Raw genomic sequence first — 23,384 nt, forward strand, 5'->3', positions numbered from 1 at the left:
TGAGACTGCAGTGTCGTGGTTGCTACTGTGACCTCATCCTGGTGAGCAAATTCAAAATGGCAGCCAACTGGTGGGTTAGGGAGAGTGAGTGGATGGTGATTTGAGAGTCAGAAAGGATCTATTTTTAAGAAATACAATTTTGCCTCTAATCCATCTGAATTAATATCAAGCAAAGTCTTTTTTTAAAAGAAACAAGCCAATATAATCCAGACGACCTCGGGAGAGATTTCTCATGTGGTCTTTAGAGGGAAATGTTAAATGTCTTCTTTGTAAATATATATATGATTTCACACAGAGGATGGCTGAAATCTTCCGTCCTTGTTTGCTGCTAGGATTTTCTGGTGAATGGAGTTTTGGCTGAAACACCAGATTTTCTGTTCTTGTTTGCAACAGGGCCAGCCAAGGACAAGACCGGAGGATCCCGCCCAATATCTTTCTGTCCAATTATGGTGAGACTTGGAAAGAAGAACAGACCCCATTGAGACAGACTGCAAATCCTCCTGGTACTTCACACCTCAAAGTAGGAATATATTTTACTGATAACCTTTAGCTGTGGGTGGTGGGTTCTCTTCCACAAGAATTATAGATAATCAGACATTGCAAATTGATTCATAAGAAAATAAGAACTAGGAGCAGGAGTAGGCCACTTGTCCCCTCAAGTCTGCTCCGCCATTCAATAAGATCATGATTGATCTTTTCGTGGACTTAGCTCCACTTACCCACCCGCTCACCATAACCTTTAATTCGTCTACTGTTCAAAAATCTGTCTATCTTTGCCTTAAAAACATTCAACGAGGTAGCCTCAACTGCTTCACTGGGCAGGGAATTCCACAAATTCACAACCCTTTGGGTGAAGAAGTTCCTCCTCAACTCTGTCCTGACACCAGAAATGTGGTTTGCTGAGGTGGCTCAAATACAGCTGGCATAGCAGCTTGTCCAAGAATGAAGGGATAATGGTTGCTGTCAAGATACCTGGCCCTGACCTGCATGATGTGCCCATGGTCACACATCAGCTGGACGATGAAGGAGTCGAATCCGTTTCTATTCCAGTAAAGGACAGAATTGACAGGAAGAGCACCCAAAACAATATGCATGTCGTCAATGGCATTCTGCACCACTGGGAAGCCAACAATCTGAATAAAGCCATGCAATCACTCCACTTGCTTGTATCCAGCAAGAGGGAATTAAATTATGTCACCTCTCTTTGAATAGAAAGCTTCAGTGACTTCCCTTATTCAACAGTGGACTGCAAGATCTCCCGCACTAACTTGGAAGCAGCCAGTTGACAGCCAAATGATTGTCTTCAGAGTTACAAGCAACATGGTTCTTGCCCCTGCTCTGATGGTTGAGTTGTAGCTATAGCGGATGACAGATTTCAGTGACACAGATGTGTCAAATATTGTCCGTCATTGAGATTCAGGTAAGAGCATTGCACCCTGAGTGCCCACTACTCATTCTTCCAGTCCCCCAGCCATGCTCAAATCCAGGAAGCCTACTGGTGCATCCATGTCTGGCTGCAACTGGTTTGTGCAAAAGACTTGAAGTTAGCAAAAAGCACTTCAACACCCGCCACAGCTCTTTCTGTAGACTTTTGAAACAACAATGAAAAGTACCAGAAGAAATCAAGCAGCAACTAACCTGTAAGTAGTTAGTGATCCATTTAAACGGCACTGGAAAGGGTCTTTCATGCTGCTTGGCATAACTGACTTAAAATACCTTTAAAGACCTTCATAGCTAGATAGCTTTAGTGCCTGGATCGTTCAGGAGTTAAAAAGCTGTCTCGATTTCTGTCATTGTTTCAGGATATAGAAAGGAATATCTCTATAATTGTGTCAAAATGTGGCCTTAACAATCTGTCAAAATATCATAAAATAAAAACATCATGTTGGAAAGCACCTGACATATCCAGTATAATCCCCCTGCACACTAGCTTGAAAATGTGCCCAGCTGTCCCTGCAGTACGTGTCTGGAGGTCAAGGAAAGGACACACCAACATTAAGATAAGTGTACTTGTCATTTTAACCACTTTTCCTCTTGGCAGTTAAGCGCTTTGTCCTAATTTCTATGAATTAACTTTTCTCTAAGGTTGCTAGTAACACTAGTGAGTTTTTCATGCAAGTTCTACTATATGACATGTTTCGAAGAAGAGGAGGATGTAACTAGAAGAGCCGGAGGGTTGGAGGGAGGTCCGGGTGGGGGGGGGTGGTTCTGGCTGCTCCTGCTGAGAAATAATTTGGTCAAAGAGGTAGGCTTTAAGGACATTCCAAAAGGAGGAGGGAGGGGGGGGGAATGAAAGCAAAGAGATTTTCTGAGCAAATTTCAGAGCGCAGACCTAGCTGACTGACAGCACAATCAGCAAAGTCACATTACACAAAAGAAGACATAGCAAGGTAATCAGAAGCCAGCTTACCCAAATTAGTCTTGCCAACAAGATGCCACCAATCATTTCTATAGGCCTTGGTACACTAACCAGGCAATGGCCATAGTTTTCTTACTGCTTTTGTCAGCAGTGATCCAGGTGAAGAACCATGCTCTCTGCTGCGAGGATTTCTGCAGTTTCAGGCATGTCCAGTGATGGCTAAATGTAGCCATGGTCTGAAACTTGCCTCCATCTCCTTGCAGTACTGCTACAACGCAGATCTTTGGGTGTCATACCATGTAGAAGGCAACCATGTCTTTTAGCATTTCTTGTAGCACATCCCAAGCTTGATCCCACAGCTACCACCAATATTCCAGAGCTTTGACGTGAACTTTGAAAGCACAGGGAATGTGGGAGGTCCTAGCTCCAGGACAGGCAGAGGCTCCATTCCTGCTAGTCTGAACAGTAGCTCTGGAATAAGGTCAGGGCATGGCACATTTAGAACCGAGCCTAGTTTTCAGCCCTTCTGCTGCATTTCTGTCAGTGTTACAACATGATCGTGTCTGAATGAATGAGATTTTAGGCCTCAATATCTGAAAGCTGAATTTGCAAATCAGATGTCAATTCCCAGGGTCAATTTTTCTATTTTGCCTACCTGCAAATGACAAATATGGGACTCCAAGAACAGGATCATCTGAATATCAGAAGTACAAATATACCTATTCCCCAGCATTACTGGGGAACTCGTGGAATTCCTGAGTGACAAGCTGACATTTTGAGAGTCTGGGGAGAGCCTCAGACAGTCTAACCCCTGTATCACTGGCATCATTAAACGTTGCTCTCCTATTGTCTTGCTGATATCAAAATGGCGATTAATCTCATGTATTGATTACCAATTAGCAATGTCCCTGAGGGGTCCACTTATGGCTATGGTATGCCAAGTATACCATCTGACCTCACACTAGATAGAACGGGCAGAATTTCCTGTTAGTCTTGCTTATAAAAACAACCTCAGTCGGCGGTGGGGAGCTGGACATTGGAGTGAAGATTGTTTCCCTTCTGCATCTGCAGGGGCATATCTGAATAGCGTATGCATTCAGCATTTTTAGTATATTGTGTAATGGTACAGAAAGGCATAATAATCCAACATTGGTTAAATGAAGTAAAAAAAAGATCCAAAAAGAGTAGCCTCCATTTGATGGCGAGTTAGTTTGAGCTAGGTAGTAGTTTATTTTTCGCAGGAGGTTGCTATCCACAAAGCTTTGAAAGAGCAAGTGGACAATTAATTCAGTGCTGCAACCTCTAGTGAAGTGAAATGGAGGACAGCAGCTTCAAATATTGGATTGATTGCTTTTTTTTCGAAGAGCAATCGATTCAATTTTCCAACTTCTGGATATGATATAAGTTTGGACTTGTGCACAATCTAACTGTTTTTAACCTTCATTTTTTAGGCATGGTCCAACATTGACCTCATGGATACATACTAGTGAACAGATAGCTTTCAGGAAAGCAGCTGTCAGCACCATCCCATTGCCCTCAACTTCCAAAGAGAGATCGTGGCAAAGACTCCTGATAACAGACACTTTATGGTTCGCACCTTAATATCTTTAGAAATACACAAACCAAAACATATCAAAGGTATAAGTTTTGGATAACATGCAAAAGGAACAAGTCATGTGACCCATCTTGCTCTACATATCACAGCTCCAAAAATCATGCAACATCTTTGATCCCAACTTAAATGCTGGAACCTGTCGAAAGGTGACCTCAGACCCTGACTCCATTGAAATTAACAGGTCAGAGGGAGGTCGCTTAAAAAAACTGTGTGAATGCACATTCACCACTAGGAATGCATCTCAGTCACCCGCTACAGAAAGGTTCAAAATATAGCATGCGGTGACCATTCTGTTGGGGGAGCTGGGGGACCCTCCTTGTAACAGAGTTTTAGTAGCGTATTTTAAAATCATTTTAATGTGGGTGTCATTAGCAAGGACAATATTTGTTGCCCATCCTTAATTGCCGTTGAACTGAGAAGGTTGCTAGGCCATTTCAGCAGGCAGTTAAATCACATTACCAAGGGTCTGGAGTCACAAGGAGGTCAGATGGGTAAAGAGAGCAGATTTCCTTCCCTAAAGGACATTAGTGAACATCGATGATAATTTCATGGTCACTATTACTAGGACTAGCTTTATATTCTAGACTTATTAATTTCACCAGCTGTTGTCATCGGATTTGAACTCCTGTCCATAGTATTAGCCTGGGCTTCTGGAATACTGGTCCAGTGACATCATTGCTAAACCGCAGCACCTCCAAGGCATGTTAGCCTCCTTTAGAAAGGGTCCAGGAAACACTACCAATATTTTTAAAAATTCCACAAACCACCCCCAATCTATCATTCGGAGCACAGGCCTACCAATCCTGTGTCGGGCCAGAGAAGATGAAACTCATCCCAACCTGAGAGTCCCTAACCATTATAATGTCTTCTCTTGTATCAGATGAACTATTCTCCATTTTAGAATAGAAGTCCGAAGGGCCATTCAAGAATGGTGATATCAAAGCCAAACTTGTTCTCAGCCAACAGTAGCATTGAAGCGATTAAGGGTTGAAATGCTGACTGAGTTGTTTCAGACTCTTAGTCCATGATATGAAGACCAATTATAAGTTCTCTGCCCTCAAGAAGACTATTGCACGACAGCTGAGTCTAAACAAGTCTTGTGTAACCAAAAAATGGTGCAATATGGAAAACTCTGTTGTGTATCTAAGGATGGCTGGACTTGTTGCTGGCTGTGCACAATAAAATAGATCCAAAGTGGATAAGAAGTATACAAGTAAAATATTGCAGCTTATGAGAATCTAAAATAAAACCAGAAAATACTGAACAAAAAGCAGAGTTGTTAATGTTTCAGCGTGATGCTCTGACTTCACGCTCCACAGATGCTATCAGGCCTGCTGAGTATTTCTAGCATTTTCTGGGTTAGAGGCAGAGCAGTTTGGATCAGAATTCATTTCACTGCACATGACAAGTGAGACCAGCTTTAACATTAGTGTGATTTTTTTTGAAAATGAACTTTACCCTAATTTAGAAAAAACTGCATAGCTGACATGCCACTAATAAATCCCACTAAGTTTCTGATTCAGCAGAATTTTTAATTGAAAGGCTCTTTGTACGTTAGTACTTCTGTCGGTTTCCTCTACAATGTATCAAAGTTATCAATGTCTACAAAATTTGAAATTGTGTAGCAAAGAAAGCTTTGGTAACATTGTAACTTACCAAGAGAACAGCGTGAATTAACATATAAAACACTGAGAATTAGGAAGACCTTTAAATTCTACATTCATGACCTGAAGGAATTAGACAAACAAGTTACGGTTGTTACCACACTCTCAAATTACATGTCAGATAGCAAGAGCTGGATAAGACCACATTTCCTACAAATGAATATCAACAAAGTTAAAGCCATCCTTTTTAGTTCCCATCAGCACCTCAATGCAACTGCTCTCATTCTTGCCACGTTCTCTGGCTGCCTCCTTAGGCTAAGTGAGAAAGTGCAAAATCTTGATATCCTGCTGGAGCTTGATCCATTCCAAAATTGTTCCTCTTCCACCTCTACAGTGTTGCTCACAGCCGATCCCCTAAACCGTTCCTTCATTATATCGAGACTTGATTCTCCAATGCCATCGTATCTGGTTTGCCCATTTCAACACCACAAAGTTTGATGAGCAAAAATGTCCCATTTCATGGGCACATCTACACTATGTCCAACACTCCCATGATCACTGTCCTCCATGTGCGACCTCCTGCCTTACATCTTTAATCCTGGATGACTAAGTGCTCGCGCTGTCCACTTCATCAATGGTGTGTTCTTATTCAAATATTAACCCCTACCCTCTGGAGCTCCCTCTTATTCAGCTGCTTTCAGCTAGATACCTGGGGAGAATTTTATTAAAACTTCGTCACAATATCCATGGTTTTGGTTCCCTGGCCCAGTTTTTTGCTATTCACTTCTGCCTATGTTAACCATAATCTTTTCCTCATTATAAAATGCTTTGAGACATCTTAATGTGTGTCGCACTATATAAAAACAAGCTATTCTTGTTGTTGTAAAAACACAATTTGTTTTATTTATAGATATTATTTTCCCCTCCAATTTTCTCTCATCTTCCTCTGAAGACACAAACAATGCTACAGTACATTTCCACAATTTGCTGGTCATTCTTCATTCCCTTGTTGAATTGGTTATTCTTTCACCCTGAGCGTTTTTATGCAATGAAAGTCAATGGGCTACACAACAATGGGGATATCGGAGCCAAGCTCAAAGCTGTTCTTAGTCAACATCCACATGTTGGTGCTGAGGTATTCTGGAGTTCCAACACTGGCTGATGTTTTTCATACTTATCAACTCAGGCCAAATCCAATTGGAAAATCTTGTCTGCATTTTTGTTTTATTTTGGGGCCAAATCAGGTGAGGTTCTGGATCATGACCCCGTGTCATGTAGCCGCCTGATGCCCAATATGATCTCTGGAGGGATGGCCAATTAATGGCAAGGCAGTGCACTTGCAATCTAGTTAAAGATTGTGGGAGGGGGTGTAATGGCAGCCTCACCATCCAAGGTGGGAGCTACTGGTGCATGTACTAGAGAGAGGGGTCACCTTGGAATTGAGGCACATTCTGCAGAGAAGTTAATTAATTTGAATGATACAAAGGCCAAAGCTACCTGGCTATTGTGGACAGCCACTGTGGGAGGTGTGGAGTGGGAGAAGCTAGTGGGATAGAATGCTGCCTTCCTATTAATCTACCCCTGGAATGCCATCTCCATCCCCTGGCTGTGTTTTGGCCTCAGTGAGGAGTCACAAGTCAACTGGAAAATTCCACTTGGTTTCTGCTGAAGGGTCTTAATAAGTAATTTATTTGGCGTAATAGACTGCACACTACCCACCCCTCCCCTTGGAATAAACATGTCTCGGAGACAAGAACAAGCCAGCAATCTGAAACCCTGCTCACTGACCTCCAGTCCTGCCTCTAATGGGAACTGAAAATTCTGCCGCTCTACTGCCTTCCCTGTTGAGATCAGCTAATGGACGAGGGAACAGAAATGAGACATTCCTGGTCTGTATGGCTTGGTTCCGCAACCTGTCTTTTTTGAAGTTGTCGGTGTAATGTGAGCAGAAAAACCTCATTAAAATACAAAAACTGGGGCGAGCACAGGGTGGGTGGACTGCTGCTGATGTGGACTGCAGACAATGCTCACGATGGAATCATAGAAACCCTATGGTGCAGAAAGAGGCCATTTGGCCCATCGAGTCTGCACTGACCACAATCCCACCCAGGCCCTATCCCCATATCCCTACATATTTACCACTAATTCCTCTAACCTATGCATCCTGGGACGCTAAGGGGCAATTTAGCACAGCCAATTAACCTAACCTGCACATCTTTGGACTGTGGGAGGAAACCGGAGCGCCCGGAGGAATAACTTTGAGAGGCCTGGGCAATTTGAACTCCTTGATCTCACCTGCTTGGCCAGATTCCCAGCTGGAATTGGTGGGAAGAAGCAGCTGACTGACAGGCTGGAGCATAATGTTTTGTGGCAGAAGGTTTTGTGACTGGAGGCTAAGGAATAGTCCTTGGCACTCATGTTGCATTGTTAGTTGGGAAGGAGAGGCCTAAGCTTGCACTTGCGGGTGCTGTAGGAAAATGCCTTTATCCACAAGCAAAAAAAGTGTTGAAAACTCAGCTCTTTGAGCCACTGCTGGTCCCAGCTCCTCTTTCCACTGGGTTGACCTGGTGGAAAAACCACAGCAGCTTCCCCGTTCCAAGCCCATGGTTAAAGTAGCAGCTGGGCCCTAATGCCATAAACTGGCGCTCGATCCGTGTATAGCAGGTTAAAATTGAAGACATCAGCGGTATGTGCTCTGGACAATTTTAACTGACAAGCTGCCCTGTTTCTGGTTCAAAGTGTCCCACAAGATTCAACAAGGGGGGCCGCTAGGCTCCTTTCTGCTTTGAAAACTCCAGAATTTAAATCAATGCCAAGTAATTGATCAACTTACATGTCGACATAATGGTGAGAATTTATTTTTTATTAAAAGTGACTAATTGAAACGTGTTAACTGCTGGGTGGGGCTCTCAATGAATGTCAATTCAAGAGTTTCGGTTGGACCAACCTTTGATCGCTTGTAACCAGATAGACAAAGAATTTATTATTTTATTTCAACTGAATTAAAAAGAGAGCTTTTCTCAAACAGCTTCTTTTTTGTTCGATGCTATTTACCTGCTTTACAGCTACAACACCCCCTGAGGCGTTACACCCCTGTTGGCAGACAGCCAGCCATTTAAAAGTATTCACTCTTATAATTTATCATGTCAACGTAACTGCTCGATTATGTTGCTGTCCAGTAACACGTCACCCCTCATTTTATGGAATTCTGATGAAGATATTGCACCCAAAACAATTCCTAGTTTTTATTTTAGATTTCCATTATCTGCAGGGAAGAAGAACTGGAGGCCACTCAAATAAACAGCCCAGGAATTTTCAGCTTTTTCTTTTCGGGGACTCAGAAAAAGTAAGGATGGATCCTACACAAAACTTTCCTGGCTGCTGAGGCCTTTTGGGGCCCTCCCCCATCCCTCTTCCCCACCTTGATCATCTCAGCTGAGTTCCTGCTGTCCCACATCCCACAAGCTGCAGTCTGGCACCCAGGTTGGGCCACTGAAATAAGATCCAAACCCGAATTTGGTTCGAGTCTCACACCAGCACAAACGGCCAGATGGAGCAGAGGCTCTTCTGACTTTGTATCCGTTTACAAGCAGAAAATGTCTTAAGTGTAGTGGAAGCAAAAACCTGAGTAAGGGTTTCATTGGAAGTGGAGGTGTGCAGGGGTGCAGGAGGGCGATGGCATGAGTGTGGAATTAAGTGATATTGGCAATAGATAGGATGTGTGGAGGAAGCTCCGTTCTGGGGTGAATAGAGTGCCAAGATTCTGCAGATGTTTGCTTCAACCTGAGCAAGTGTCCAGGGAGGGGATTGGAATCAGTGGCAATAGAATGAAGTTCACACTGAGGCTAATAAAGCTACCATCTTTCTACCTGTCTTAGTCAGCTATGTAGTCAACTGTTTTTTTTCTGTAGATGTTAATCGGCAGCAACAACTAAGCTTTATATATTTTTTAATCAATTTGACTCGTGAGAAACTGCTCCTTTTGTAAATCAGCCAGAATACATTGAACCTGTAGCTGATAATTCTGGACTCATGAAATTAATTTGAAATGTGCAAAAACACTGCATAATTCAAAATGGCCATTACAGCATGCTTTAATTGGCTAGCAGTCAGAAGGTAAGTATAATTATTACACTACACCGGTGCCTATTGTTAGCTGCCATTTGGGCAGGTAGATTCCTAAATGTCAAGTTGCTGTCAGTTGCAGTTAACACTGGTGTTTAGTGAAGCTTTGGAAACAAATACTATACCATAATTAATTCACATTGTTGCCATAGATACCACCAAGCTTCCCCAAAGGAGAAGTTTCATTATGAAGTGGGAAACTCCAGTCTACAACAGTTCATTTAGCTTTCAATGCTGTTTGGCTTTAGAAGGTGTTCAGATGATAAAGATCACTGGTTAACATGAAAATCAGTCATCTCCAATTTGGTTTCTGGTCATAGCAACAGGTGAAGGCCATTCTGTCCATTGAGCCTGCACCACTATTCAATTAGATCATGGTTGATCATCTACCTCAACAACACCTTCCTGCGCTATTTCCATGTCCCTTGATGTCATTAGTCTCCAGAAATCCATCGATTTTTGTTTTGAATATGCACAATGTTTGAGCTTCCACATCCCTCTGGGGTAGAGAATTCCAAAGATTCACCAGCCTCTGAATGATGAAGTTCATCCTTATCTCAGCCTTAAATGAACAGTCTTACCAAACTATGTGGTCTTAATTAAGATGGTAACGGAGTTGCTGCAATTGCCCTCAGCACTCCTGGACGAGAGAAATGGAAGAACACAACCAGGGTTTCCATTCCTAATGCTCGCCAATGATCTCTAATGGACTGTACATGACTATAAATCCTAGTTGAGCTCAAAATTTTTCTTGGCTGTGATCCTCACACAAACTACCCTTTCTTTGGGTGGTTAACTCACAATTCATTGCAAGTTTCTCTTGAATGGCCTCTTTGCAGGGTCTTACCACACCTTAACAATCAACTATTTTGAGGTGAGGGGTTGGGGTGAGAGGAGGATGATGCTTTAATATTAATGAATACTTTTTAGCATGGAAGCAATTTAAGGAAGAAGGATCATCAACACCTTCTCAGGAAAATAGAGATAGGAAATTCATGCTGGCCTTGCCAATGATGTCAACATCCCGAAACTGAATGAAATAAAATTTGGTGTTGCAATGATGATGGATGAAAAGGACATTGCAACTTCTTCAAAAGTAAAATATTATGGATGCTGGAAATCTGAAATAAAAACCGGATGAAAGTTCATGACCTGAAAAGTTAGCTTGGTTTCTCTCTTCACATATGCTGCTGCTGGTGCTCAGCCAAATCTCCATTCATAGCAGCGGGACTGGATAATTCCAGTCGCGGGTGAGGTTGGAGAATTCCGGCCACTGTTTTTTTTATCATTTAACTTATGTTGGGGTTTGCAACCTTTTCAGTGATCGGGAAGGTAATGACTAACTACAGTAAAGATAAAGATGAGTTATCACTGAATAACTTGCATCATGGGAGGGGTTCCACAATCCATGTCAAAGTACATTGACATAAAAATCATGGGGGCGAAGATTTCCTCCGTGTGCAAGGTACAGTGAAATCGTAAACATGTTTATAATGAACACGTTTATGAGTTCACTGCTACAACTACTTGCATTTATAAAGCATCCCTGAGGTAGTAAAATGTTCCAAGGTGCTTCACTGGAACAATCATGAAAAAAAAAACCAAGCCATTTCAAGAGTGTTCAGTTAGGTGATCAAAAACCTGATGAAAGATGTAGGTTTAAAGGAGCATCTTGGAGGAGAGAGAGTTAGAGAGACTTAAGGAGGGAACTGCAGAGCTTCGGGCCTGGGCAGCTGAAGGCATTGCAGCAATGGAAATCAGGGATACACAAGAGGCCAGAAGTGGAGGAGCAAGGCAATCTCGGAGGCTCTATGGCTGGAGGAGCTTACAGAGAAAGGGAGGAACAAGACCATGGAGGAGGAATTTGAAAACAAGGATGGGAATTTTAAAATCAAGGCTTTGCTGAACCAGGCATCAATGTAGATCAGCAAACACAGAAGTGATAGATGAATGGTCAGGCGACAGGAAGCAGGATTTGTTTTCCAGTGACACAGCATTATCAGTCCAATTTCACTTGGCCCAACTCTCCCAATGTCAGTTATTTCAGGGTATCCTATATTTATTTCATACACTTCCCAGAAAATATAACTTTGCAATGATACATAGTTACAGGCTAGTCATTGGGAAGATTCAGTTGGATCAAATCACTAAAATGTCACCCACCCAACATTCATCGAGGCAACGGAAATGACAAAAGCAAACTCAGCCCTATTGACCCTGCAAAGTCCTCCTTGCTAACATCTGGGGCTTGTGCAAAATTGGGAGAGCTGTCCCAGAGAATAGTCATACTCATACCTTCCAATGTCCCAGACACCATCATCACTATCCCTGGATAAGTCTTGTCCCACTGGCAGGACCCAGCAGAGGTGGTAGCACAGTGGTGTATAGTCGGGGAGGGTGTTGCCCTGGGAGATCTCAATCACAATCTGCAACCTCATGGCCCAGCAAATCCCGGACTCTACCATTAGCACCAAGGCAGGGGATCAACCCTGTTTCAATGAAGAATGAAGGAGGGCATTCCAGGAGCAGCAACAGACAAAGATCTAAAGATTAAGGCCAGAATTCTCTGATGTCATATGCCAGCCTCTGCTACCAGCAAGAACAGAGAATTTGACATTCAGCCAAATCTCACAGCTGAGATCGGAGAATTCAGCCCCATGTGTCAACTTGATGAAGGTACAACACAGGACTACTTGCATAAGCAGCAAGTGATAGACAGATCTAAGCGATTCCACAATCAACAGATCAAATCTAAGCTCTATAGTTCTGCCACATCCAATCATGAATGGTGGTGGACAATTAAACAACTCACTGGAGGAGAAAGCTCCACAAATGTCCCCAAGCTCATTGATGGGGTGCCCAGCACATCAGTACAAAAGATAAGGCTGAAGCATTTGCTACAAACTTCAGTCAGAAGTGCTGAGTGGATGCTCCATCTCGGCCTGTTCTGGAGGTCCCAGCATCACAGGTGTCAGTCTTCAGCCAACTCGATTCACTCCATGTGATACCAAGAAAAAAACCATGAAGGCACTGGATACTACAAAGGCAATGCGCCATGACAATATTCCAGCAATTGTACTGAAGATGTGCTTCAGAACTTGCTGTGCCTCTAGCCAAACTGTTCCAGTACAGCTACAACACTGGCATCTACCCGACAATGTAGAAAATTGCCCAGGTATGTCCTGTACACAAAACAAATCCAACCTGGTCAATTACCAACCCATCAGTCTACTCTTGATCCATCAGTAAAGTGACGGAAGGGGTCAGCAACAGTGCTATCAAGTGGCATTTGCTTAGCAATAACCTGCACACTGATGCTCAGTTTGGGTTCCACCAAGGTCACTCAGCTCCTGACCGCATTATAGCCTTGGTTCAAACATGGACAAAAGAGCTGAACTCCAGAGGTGAGGTGAGAGTGACTGCCTTGACATCAAGGCAGCATTTGAATGAGTGTTGCATGAACGAACCCTCCCAAAACTGGAGTCAATGGGAATTGGGGGGAAATTCTCCAGAGGCTAGTCATACCTAGCACAATTGAAGATGATTTTGCTTGTTGGAGGTCAGTCATCTTAGCTCCAGGACATCACTGAAGGAGTTCTTCAGGATAGTGCCCTAGGTTCAACCATCTTTTTTAAAGTTTATTTATTAGTGTCACAAGTAGGCTTACATTAACACTGCAATGAAGTTACTGTGAAGATCCCCTATTTTCAGTTGTTTCATCAATGACCTTTCTTCCATTATAAGGTCAGAAGTGAGGATGTTCACTGATGATTGCACAATGTTCAGCACCATTTTTGACTTGTCAGATACTGAAGCAGTCCATGTCCAAATGTAGCAAGACTTGGACAATATCCAGGCTGGGGCTGACAAGGTGCAAGTAACATTTGTGCCACACAAGTGCCAGGCAATGACCATTTCCAACAAGAGAGAATTTAACTATCACCTTAACATTTAATGACATTACCATTGCTGAATCCCCCACTATCAACATGCTGGGGGTCATCATTGAGTAGAAATTGAACTGGACCAACCATATAAATACTGTGACTACAAGGGCAAGTCAGAGGCTAGGAATCCTGCAGCAAGTAACTCATCTCCTGCCAAAGCCTGTTCACCATCTACAAGGCACAAGTCAGGAGTGTGATGGAACACCTTCCACTTGAGGGGATGATTTGATTTATTATTGTCACATGTATCAGTATACAGTGAAAAGTATTGTTTCTTGTGCGCTATACAGACAAAGCGTACCGTACAAAGAGAAGGAAAGGAGAGAGTGCAGAATGTAGTGATACAATCATAGCTAGGGTGCAGAGAAAGATCAACTTAATGCGAGGTAGGTCCATTCAAAAGTCTGATGGCAGCAGGGAAGAAGCTGTTCTTGAGTCGGTTGGTACGTGACCTCAGAATATTGTATCTTTTTCCCGATGGAAGAAGGTGGAAGAGATTATGTCCAGGATGCGTGGGGTCCTTGAGTATGCTGGATGTGTTTCCGAGGCAGCGGGAAGTGTAGACATTGTCAATGGATGGGAGGCAGGTTTGAATGACAGACTGGGCTTCGTTCATAACCCTTTGTAGTTTATTGTGGTCTTGGACAGAGCAGGAGCCTTACCAAGCTGTGACACAACCAGAAAGAATGCTTTTATGGTGCATCTGTAGAAGTTGATGAGAGTTGTAGCGGACATGCCAAATTTTCTTAGTCTTCTGAGAAAGTAAAGGCATTGGGGGACTTTCTTAACTCTGCATGGAGGGACCAGGACAGGTTGTTGGTGATCTGGACACCTAAAAACCTGAAGCTCTTGACCATTTCTACTTTGTCCCCATTGATGTAGACAGGGGCATGCCTTCATCTATGCTTCCTGAAGTCGATGACTATCTCCTTCATTTTGTTGAAATTGAGGGAGAGATTACTGTCTCATCATTGTCTGAGATCCGACCCACAATGGGGGTGTCATCAGCAAACTTGAATAGCGAGTTGGAGGGTAATTTGGCCAGACAGCCAAAGATATATAAGGAATATAGTAAGGGGCTGAGAACACAGCCTTGCAGAGCACCGGTGTTGAGGATGATCGTGGAGAAGGTGCTGTTGCCTATCCTTACTGGCTGTGGTATGTGGGTTACGAAGTGTAGGATCCAGTTGCAGAGGGAGGAGCCGAGCCCCAGGCCACGCAATTTGGAGATGAGTCTCATATGGAATAATGGATGAGTGCAGATCCAACATTACTCATCAAATATCCGGGATGAAGTAGCCTGCTTGATTGGCACCCCTTCGACAAACATTCACTCCTTCCACCACTGACGCAAAGTAGCAGCCGTGTGTACCACTAAAAGAAGCACTACAAGAATTCATCAAGGCTCCTGGGACAGCACCATTACCATCCAGAAGGCAGCTCACCATCTCCTTCTCAAGGGCAATAAATGCTGGCCCAAATGCCAAGAATGGATAAAAAAAATAAGGAATCTGAACTCTCATAGGGTCAGAGTTGATAACACTGGGGACTTGATAACGAGAATTATACATTTTCAGTTATTCCATAGTCGCGACTGTAATTGTAATGCTGCTGAGCTGTCTTCAAACACATAGCTGTACACTTAGTGCAAAGTCCAAGGAGCTATTTCCATGTTGGGTTGAGCAGTCGGTCCAGTCCAGGGAGGCACCTGGTGTAAACAAGACGCTAGTGGCATTCAAATACTTGCACAGCATGTCCTGCTCCTCTTAAACTGGTATTCTGACTGCCTCAATGGTGAAAGGGGCCTGCCCAGTTTTATCCAGCAGTACAGCCAACACAGACCAGAAAAGTTAGACTCAATTATTTGTGTGTGATCAGGAAGAGTTGGAAAATCTCCAGTGTCCCACAAAATAATTGAGTTGGGCACAATGAATATGAGCAGCACCCCCACCTCTGTGCCTGCCTACTGCTGCTAGCTTGAATCTCCATTGGAGCACCCTTGTGAGGCAAACATCTAACCACTCTTATTTTGAATGAGGCCGAAGCCTTGCTCCCAGGGCGGCCAGCTCCATAGTTCAGGAATTCGAAAATTAAGAACTTCCCGAAGGACAAATACAAACACGATGGCAAATACCGCTGATGTCAACTGTTTTTATTCGCAGACCTGGGTACTTCTTGATAAGGTTTGGCCAATTTTACCATTTGGCAATGAGGAAATGCAATTGGAAGAGGGGTTACCTAGCTGATTTGCCTTTCCATTCAATTACTGATGTGTTACTCCCCACGTCCAACCCCAACAAAATGTAAAATCTAATCTGGGTGAATCTCCAGTTTGAAGAAGAGCTCATTGGTCCTAATAGTAAAAATGTGAATGGGCTCTGGCTAGAAAGGCAGCATCAGTATCTTGCACAATCTGACAAGTTATCCTTGTTTTCTTTTCATCGCTAGTGTGAAGTAGGTGGCATTACGGCAGATGATGTATATTAGTCCCATTTCCTAATTACTGTTTAGCTAACAGGGAAGACTAATTTGGGGACATTCATGGACAGGAGAATATTACTGAGCACTCAAAATAAAGCATGTATCTGAAAAAGAAGCCAGCTGCAATATTAGTAGCATTTGGAAATAGGAAATTAAGGACTGCAGCAAAATCCTGAAATTGAAAAGGGTGAAAAATTAAGTAGAATGAAGAAGACAAACAAATTAGGAAACAAAGGGATTGAGATGGTAAGAAAGCACTTCAGGCAAAACGTGTAAGCAGAAGGCTGCAATTCACCAAATGCTACTTCTTTATCTCTTGATTACTACTTTAACATTTTGAATATTGCTGAACAGAGAGACATGTTGCAGAAGCTTTTCATCTTCCACTCATCAGGACAAGAATGCCAAATTTCAAACAATCACAACCTTTGATATTACAGGAGAAAGGGTGCTGATTGGATGGTAAGTCGATTGATTGGTTATGGTATTGCCGTGGATGGAGAAAGCAATGAAGAACTGAAGGCTCCCCAAGCTTTTGGGTAATTCAAAAAAGACAGAAAGTTTGACCAAATTCCTTTTATTTATAGAGAACGCATCCTTGCATGTTATTCCTAGCAAGCGTTATTTGCTCGACAGATTATCTTAAATTGGTTGTTAGTGTAGCTATTAGCACACGTAGGATTGTTCAGAAAGTGCTGCCCAAACACAGAATCACATCTAACTATAGATTTTTTGTTTTAAGTTTTGCAAGCACGGTTAGTTAAGTACAGTCTGTACTCTGCCTATTATGAACAACTGAAGGAACATGTTATTTGACTTGCTCAGCCAAATGCTGGGATGTACGTCCTACATAACTGACATCACACTGATACTGAATTTTGTACATGACAATGCGGCAGATGTTCATTTGGGCTGACAGCAAACTCCTCAGTGAAAACTACCAATTGTGTAGCCACTGCATAATAGCAACACGAAAACTGCTTGCTTAACCTGTTGTTCAAATTTTGAGAAACTTTGCCTTTCCAGAGTAAGTTTTTCATGTCTGAAAGTGGAATGTTTGCAAGTTTTGTGCAATACACAGCAAACAGTTACCTGGTCCGGATAGCCATTATCCCACAGGATAGCTTTGATGTGGTCTATTTCTGCATCCAGTTTGCAAAGTGAGCAAGTTCATTGATAAGGTCAATCTAGTAGTGCGTGGAACTATGCGAACCCCATCAGGTACATTGACCGGTGAAGGTAGGCTTGTGGTAGAGGGTAATGGAGAATCCATTAACACCCTGCTGTTGGCAAAATGCCAGTGGCTCCATAAAATGGCCTTTAAGGATGCAAATCAGCTGTCTGCCTCCTTGGAGCAATCAGTTGTTCTGCATCTGACTCCACCACAGCAAAATTGTCCTGGCAGTGACGCTGTGACGGGGAGCTGTCCCAACATAGCTCCGCACTATTTACTGCCCCCTGCCCCCATGCACCCCCCATTCCCACCTCCCAGACCTCCATGAGTCCAGAAAAATTCATTCATTAACATATATTGTTAACTGGAAATCAAAGATCGTCCAGTTTCTTGCACGCCCCATTTTACAACTGACCCTATAGACACTACAAACTGTTCATAGCAACAAACCTAAACTGGTAACATTGATGACATTAGTATTAACCAATACAGCTGAATATTTGACCAGAGAGCACTCAGATGTAAAACCAGCAAATGCAATAGAAGTACAACAAATGTTAAATTTCAAATTTCTGTCATGTTATTTTCACCACCAGACAATAGTTTATTTATCAGTGTCACAAATAGACTCACATTAACACTGCAATGCAGTTACTGTGGAAATCCTCTAGTCGCCACACTCTGGCGCCTGTTTGGGTACACTAAGGAAGAATTTTAACATGACCAAAGCACCTAACCAGCATGTCTTTCAAACTGTGAGAAGAAACCGGAGCACCCGGAGGAAAGCCATGCAGACACAGGGAGAATGTGCAAACTCCACACAATGTTAACTGGACAACTCCACACAATGTGACATTAGAGAATGAAAGTTTTCATCCAGGCCAGTACTAAGCTTAAAGGACAGTTATAACTGCTTCCATTCTAGGATTGCTTTCATTCAAATTTTGGGCGTGTCCATAAACCACTTCTCCTTCTAAGACCAGGTTCCTAAACAGGCGATAGACTCCTAGACCCATATTACTCATTAGCCCATTGGTCTGCAACTGGATGAGGAGGTGGAGAAGATTTAGCAGTATTTGGTGTGCCAGTTTATCGATGGCAGTCTCTCAGAATCTGAAATAAAATAGCTTGGTCCTGAATTTCCGCAAGGGCCCTCTCAAATGTCTGAGTTTGCTGGACTAAGTCCCAGTGAAATGACATAAGCGATTGCAAATAATCATGGAAAATCTTTCACTTGAGTAACTCCTGCCTAAGTTACAGCAAGAACCAAGAGAACCCCAGCAGAAATTCAGGACCCCTAAGTATGAAAAAGATAATTTAGCATATCTTTATCTTAGGTCCTTCCAGGAATATGTGGTTTACATTATATCATTTTGACTTTACGGTGGCAAATTAGGCTGATTACATTGAACTGTACACATTTGACTGATTTTACCTATAGCAAATTTTCACATCCTTTGTATTTGATTGCAATGGGAACTACTTTGCCCAGCATTATTTATTTTTAAGTTTGCAGTCAAAAGTCTACTTCAGAAAGATGCTTGGAAATGTGGAGATCTTTTTTTGTACTGTCATTAGAAGCCTTCAAACAGCTGCGGTCTTAATAAAAGACATTCGGAGCTTTATGTCGTATTGTAGCTGAATCATCTTCCCAACTCTTGATTAAAACTCTAACAGAACAATTGCCCTGCAGAACTGTTAATTGCAGAAATGTTCTTTCAACAGCTGACCTTCACAACCCTATATATACTCGAATATACTTCAGCTGTATTCATCCCCTATCTCTGTAGCCCAAAGCTTGTTAACACAAGAGTTTAACAATGAACAGGTGACACACCACCCTTGGTGTAAAGACTTTACTGTATTGTCTCAAGCAATACTCATTTACAAGTAAAATGATTAAGTCCTATTCCCAATTTTTTCTGTTTGAGAGTCAAACAATGATGAGTGGTAGCTCATATCCACTGCAGTTGTTCAATTTATACCATTTTAAAGTTTCATTACAGGGATATAAGGCAGTGCAACGTGGAACATATCAGTTCATGTGACTGCAGGGATCCAGAAAGCAACCAGAAAAGAACTGGTCAGGACATATCTTAGCAGATAAGGTCCGGTAGGTATGCTGGAGATTTGCTAAATAAATTTTTGGTGGGCTGTGAAGAAATTTGCAAAGTTTTCCCTCAGAAATTAAATAAATTGGATACAGTCCATGATAATGTGAATCCTACATGGGGGTTACATTTAACAGTCATGCGCTTCTGCTGCAGATTTTGCACATTTACAATAGATGTTGCCACTAAAAAATACACAATTTGGGTACAGTACCAATGAAGACAAAAGCAGGTCTATTACATCCATTCTGCTGAAATTTAATGACCTGAAGTTTCTGCTAGGTTGTGCAAGTTTTTCAGTGCAATTCTTTGAAACTGGTCAAACTAGTGCAAAAGATTGAGGAATTTCAAGTGTAAATATTTTCCGGATAAATGGAGTTTCCATCACTAGTTCGCGCTGGTTTAAAAAACACTGTGTAGTGGAAACTGGCTCTGTCCACAAAACTGGATATTGAATGAATCACTATTGTGAATTTCTGATAATTGCAACCCTTTGCGAGCCTTCGGGGAGGCTTTAAAAATTAAGTATTTTTAGGTGCTGGGATGCTAATTAGACACCTTTTCAAAGTTTTTAAATATTAAACACTTGTTAATTTACTATGAAACTGACTACAATACATCGACGATACTAATATAGAAAATGGTTGACACATAGGTAAAGCTTATTTTCTCGGCACAAGCATTAAGATATGAGGTACAACACTTGTGGCACCCATTAAATCACAACCTCAGCACATCCTCAATCTTCAAAAGAAGAGGAAAGAAAACTGGAGGAAAAAATTACATCAAATTTAAGTTTTAGGAAGATTTCTGGGCACCATCTTTGAATACCTTACCCAAATGGCCATGGTCAAATAACCTGCTGACCCACGAGTGAAGCTCAGAGATTGAGAAGTGCTATTTGGGTGAGGGACAACAGTGCTGCTGGGGGCTATGGAACGTCACACCACAATGAATTTGCACTTTCAAGAACTGGAAAGGAGCAGAAAAATTGAGAAAATTGAAAAGAAAACAGAATTGTTTAAATTGGTAAAAGCCTCAGCTCCACATTTCCCAAGAATTGCACAACAGCAGTGACACTGTCACAGGGTACATAGAAAAGTCACACTCACCAAAGGTATTAACAGTTCACTCATGTTTAATGGCCTAAGAAAAATGCTTAAAAGATAACTTATCAATCTTGTCTGCTAGGCATTCAACAGGAATATTTAGTCATGTGGAAATGTACATTGGGAAGGATGTCAACTAATCATCGCACTTATTGAAGAATATGATCAATTTAATCATATACAATCCAACATAACTTTTACGTGATCGTGTTTCCTTTGATAATACTGCTTCAACTTTTACAGAAACTAATTTTAAAAGTAGCAGGTTTCAGAACAAATATATAATGGAAGTAGCCATTGGCAGTAAAGTAAAATCTCTACCTTCAGCAAGGTGTATTCTCCTTTCACAACCCAGTACGGCAATGGAATGCCCTTCAGACTCATGGCTGATTGCTTTTAGTTAATGTTTCACCAGACACAAAACAACTCTCCTGTCCCACCCTCAGAGCAAACAGCTCCACCGAGTACAAGGTGCACAAAGAGAGACACTCAGAGGGGGAGAGAGAAAAAAATCGAGCACAGTGCCTGCTGACAGAGCACTGCCAGCCATAGCGCCATTTAAAAAGATTGTGAAGTATTTATGGAAAATTAAACCCAGAAATCACCCTAAAAATATCAGTGTAAACATTCAAATGAACATTCGAACGGACCAGATTTTATCATTGATCCTGGTATGCCTAGTGTGCAAACTTTTAAAAAATCAAAATGGAAGAACAATAACTATTATATACAATTGATCAAGCATATGGTGCCATGGTTTAACACACACTTCTTGTCTAAAATGTACCAAGTCTCACACAAACTGGAAGCAAATTTTTAATTTTTCCTTTTCGCATAAGATCTTATCAATTTAATAAATGAACATTGGAAGGTTGTTTTTGAAATTTATTTGCTCTTCAGCAAGAGTGAACTAAAAGCAATAAAATTTTCCTCACATTAAATTTTTACTTGGCAAAAGTAATTGCTGTTGGCACATTAACTAGAGTAAATGATTCTTGTGAGTACATAACAAATATATCTATGACAGAGATGAAGATTTTGTCAGGGAGAGAACAAATGCGGATTAGGCATTGCGATGAAAATGGAAACAAAATACAGCGTTTTACTTTGAGTTGCTTTTCAGTCCCCCAGATGGTTTGTTGACCTGATTGCCGATGATGAGTTGAATGTTTTAAACCCTGATCCACACAAAAACAGGACTAAACAATACTGCAGACTTCCGTAAGCACTTAAAAGTGACATATCACTAGAGGATAGAAATTTATTCCAGTCACAGTGAGTAGAATCTTTTTCTTTAGCAATTGAAACAGAATTTCAACACAACCCACACAATGGTCCTAATCTTTTCGACTCATACTGGGTTGAAATATTCATTATGTGGATTCTCACTTTGTGACTTCAAAGTAACTTTCTTCAATTCTAATGGTCTGCAGTATGGTGCAACATAATGTCATGCCATATTAAATCTCTGAAACTGAGCATCTGAATTGATGACATTCAGCGGTGATGACACTGAAATTATTGTTTAAAAACACAATAAATAGAAAGTTCCTACCTGTGAAGTCCGGACTGCTAGGCACTGAGAAATCTGTGCAAGCTGTTTCACTCTGTTCAAGTCTATACACTGGAACCTTTATCAGTCAGCACTGGCAACTTAGGTACTATGGTGCTAGTCTGTTTACCTAATGTAAAAAGGGGAGGCACTAGCGTATTAGCCTTTGGCCGCTCTGATTATTGCCATGTAAAGGGAATTTATTGCTGAGTTGTGGAAAAGGGTTCACAATTACAGGTTTATCACATCGTAAAAAATGTAAAGTTTGTAAAGTTTTAATTACTTTCTATCTGCGATCACGATTTTACTGAGAGAAACATGGGCTTGGTATTCAGATTCGGGAGGCTGGTCAAGTGGAACAGCCCAGAGGGAAGGGAGGAGGGAGAAAAAACTAAATTATGTCGGAAGTCCACTACCAGGTTATACTCGCATTTATGTAAATCATTAAAGTTGTGAAGCCAAGCCCCAAAGTCTGCATTGTCTAAACTAGCAACAATTCACAACTAGAGGATGAACTATGAGGAAAGGTTAATGTTGAAATGCAAGACAGTCTTGAAAGCAGATGGTTAGCACAGTAGAAAGCCTCACATAAAAATATAGAGCATTAAATTTATAAATCAGGTAAACCCAGAATTTGGGCAGCACAGCTTAACACTGCTGCCTCACAGCGCCAGGGACAAAGAACAAAGAAAATTACAACACAGGAACAGGCCCTTCGGCCCTCGAAGCCTGCACTGACCATGCTGCCTGACTTAACTAAAATTCCTTATGCTTCCGGGGACCATATCCCTCTATTCCCATCTCATTCATGTACTTGTCAAGACACCCCTTAAAAGTCACTACCGTATCCGCTTCCACTTCCTCCCCCGGCAACGAGTTCCAGGCACCCACCACTCTCTGTGTAAAAAATCTGCCTCGTACATCTCTTTTAAAACTTGCCCCTCGCACCTTAAACCTATGCCCACTAGTAATTGACTCTTCCACCCTGGGAAAAAACTTCTGACTATCCACTCTGTCCATGTCCCTCATAATCTTGTAGACTTCTACCAGGTCTTCCCTCAACCTCCGTCGCTCCAGTGAGAACAAACCAAGTTTCTCCAACCTCTCCTCATAGCTAATGCCCTCCATACCAGGCAACATCCTGGTAATTCTTTTCTGTACCCTCTCCAAAGCCTCCACATCCTTCTGGTAGTGTGGCGACCAGAATTGAACACTATATTCCAAGTGCGGCCTCACTAAGGTTCTATAAAGCATGACTTGCCAATTTTTAAACTCAATACCCCGGCCGATGAAGGCAAGCATGCCGT

At 42.0% G+C, this 23,384-nt stretch overlaps 2 protein-coding genes across 9 annotated transcripts in view; one reads left to right on the top strand and one right to left on the bottom strand.

Annotated features, from left to right (window-relative positions):
- n4bp2 (NEDD4 binding protein 2) overlaps positions 1 to 23,384 on the top strand; it is a 384,372-nt gene that overhangs the window by 352,926 nt on the left and 8,062 nt on the right. The gene's annotated exons all lie outside the window — the stretch shown is intronic.
- The window catches only part of rbm47 (RNA binding motif protein 47), a 207,739-nt gene that overhangs the window by 54,616 nt on the left and 129,739 nt on the right, over positions 1 to 23,384 (bottom strand). Inside the window, exon 1 of one of the 8 annotated variants that reach the window (XM_078216466.1) lies at positions 22,081 to 22,186. The exons of 6 other annotated variants lie outside the window; for them this stretch is intronic. The gene's annotated coding sequence lies outside the window, so the exon portion shown is untranslated. Of the gene's footprint in view, positions 1 to 20,846; positions 20,918 to 22,080; positions 22,187 to 23,384 lie in introns of those variants that run through there. One more of the 8 variants, XM_078216475.1, reaches the window with a different exon arrangement.

The sequence above is a fragment of the Mustelus asterias genome, chromosome 1 (genome assembly GCF_964213995.1).
Source record: "Mustelus asterias chromosome 1, sMusAst1.hap1.1, whole genome shotgun sequence".
In the NCBI taxonomy this organism is placed as follows: Eukaryota; Metazoa; Chordata; class Chondrichthyes; order Carcharhiniformes; family Triakidae; genus Mustelus; species Mustelus asterias.